At 45.9% G+C, this 2,198-nt stretch overlaps 1 long non-coding RNA gene across 1 annotated transcript; it reads right to left on the bottom strand.

Moving 5' to 3' along the window:
- Positions 1–415: 415 nt before the first annotated feature.
- LOC139059429 (uncharacterized) lies at positions 416–1,136 on the bottom strand. Its single transcript, XR_011514176.1, has 3 exons — positions 1,021–1,136; positions 686–749; positions 416–537 (listed from the first exon to the last, which is right to left on the bottom strand). It is a non-coding gene; the product is annotated as an uncharacterized lncRNA (long non-coding RNA).
- Between the last annotated feature and the right edge of the window lie 1,062 nt (positions 1,137–2,198).

Below are 2,198 nucleotides of genomic sequence, written 5' to 3'. Positions count from 1 at the left end.
AGAAAAAAAGTATTCGTTGTTCAGTCTATTCCTTTCAAATTCTGCCAATCTCCCCTCTTATGAGTCACCAACTGCTTGTTCCACCTGCTTTCGATAGTAAAGACATTGATGTTCATTTGCAAGGACAAGCAATAGGCTTGCAATACTTGCCCTATACGCCAGGTTGCCCAAATTGATGCGTTTCTAGATTCTGAACATTCTCTGCATTACACCTCGTGAAATTCCTCTAGCCCTAGTAAATATTACATGTGATTAAACCGATAAGTTAACAGCAAAGGCGCAAGTGAGGCTAACACAGGGCCTCTTTCAGAAATACTCACGAAGCCCTTAAGCTGCATGAAGGCCTTAGGTTTCAAAAGCCAAGCTCTTTGTGTGGTTGCAGAATGCTTTCCAAATAAAGATTATACATGCCTGTGCTGTGTCATGCCGCAGGCCCTCCACTGCCTCGGCCAGCCTCTTTTGGTCTTCTGCAATTATCTGTAGAGTACCAGCCTTAGACTGCCTGCAAGCCTTTTGGCATAGTGCTTGTTTGGGGCACTGTGGTGTATAATGAGGAGAAAAACAAACAACGAATTTAAACACACTGGCATGGTACACGCATGCTTGTGCTAGCTAGTAAAAAGAGAAATGGTAAGCTGCAATTCAATAAGTCATATCTAATTGTACAAAAATGCCAATGACACACCGGAAATCGACTGTTGCATTGGGACTACTGGGATGTCCAACTGGCTGGTCGAGGGCTGCGACTCCTGCAGAACGATGGTAAAAGAAACAAATAAGTTGCCCAAATAAAAGCATGCAAACAAACCCTTTTAAATTGTGACAATGCTAAACCGTACTGTGTGTTACGCAGTTTAGTACAAGCTCTACAGTTGTGCTCTAATAGAACTTTCCGCACTCCTTACATGGCGTTTGCTGTAGTTGAGTGGAAATGCAAGATTTTATGCAGTCTATGGATTGCAATTTCCCAACAGAGACTAAATAAATACAATTAAACTGTATACGCAGTACCGCACTCACCGGTGTGGGGTCTCTCAGCAGCAGTGGAGGCCCCAAGCCAACGGCCGGCACATTCACGGCCAATCAACGAAAGCACCCTCCCTCAGAGCTGTGGTAGCTTTCCACCACCTGTGCCACTGAAATTGAGGGCAAAACGTGTTTAGGAGAAGGTACGCAGAAAATTTCCAAATGAAAAAGTTAGTCGCGAATATAACTGGTCAATCGTTTTCAGAAACGTATTTAACATGATTAAATACTACTAAAAGCCACTGTGACACCACGGCCACGCAGCTCTTAAGTCGGTCAACATTTAATGAATTAACGAATAAGGCGACATATTATTGTGAGCCGAATGCAGACCGACAACACAAGCGTCTTTTTCCTTAAATAACTATAATACTAGTGCAACTTACGCAGCAGCTTCCGATATGGCTGCGTCCCGCTTGACTTGTCCGACAAGCTCGGACCAGTATCGCCGCCAATTTGTAGCACTCTTCTTCGCGGGGCCACGTTCGTTGAGAAGCTCCGCCAGCTGGGCCCACCATTTGTCACGTTCATGGCCCGTGAAGCACCCGGACAATTCGCTGCTCGGCCTGGCTAGGTTGGGATGCCTCTCCAAGAAGACTAATAATTCTTTTTGGAGAGCAGACGCACGACGGCCCGGCCTAGCCTTTTTTGCTGCAGGTGGTCCGAGTTCGCTTTCCGCCGTGCTTCTGGCTATGGAATATGCCTACTGGGGGTATTGGCATGCCTTCGAAGCTCGGAAAAATGCGATCACTTTTAAGTTTTCGCGGTCCCACGTGATGTACAAGCACGAACACTCATACGTTCTCAATGCCCTTTTTTGAACTGCTGGACATTTAGCTCGCTACTGCGAAAGTGACTTAATCCGTGCACTATTACTATGTTAAATATCAGTATAAATATACTTATCTGCAGTTTGTTGATGTTTCCTTCACTGTGTTGGTTGCGAGATCCATCGTCGGCGCCACCTCCTTCTCGCATTATAGCTATATAGGCTGTCTTCCTTTTGCACACACTATGTAATATGCGTAACGCTCGCAGTCACGCAGAGTGGAGGAATTCGGCACACACAGAAGCAGCATTACGCTGTGAACAGTAGTTGCGCGTTGCGATCTGTAAAATCGCAGAAGCTATTGGCAGTCTTACGGGGTGAACGGAAGCATTCCTCACGGAGG

This window comes from Dermacentor albipictus, chromosome 1, assembly GCF_038994185.2.
Source record: "Dermacentor albipictus isolate Rhodes 1998 colony chromosome 1, USDA_Dalb.pri_finalv2, whole genome shotgun sequence".
Taxonomy (NCBI): Eukaryota; Metazoa; Arthropoda; class Arachnida; order Ixodida; family Ixodidae; genus Dermacentor; species Dermacentor albipictus.
This window is presented reverse-complemented; position numbering and strand designations above follow the sequence as displayed.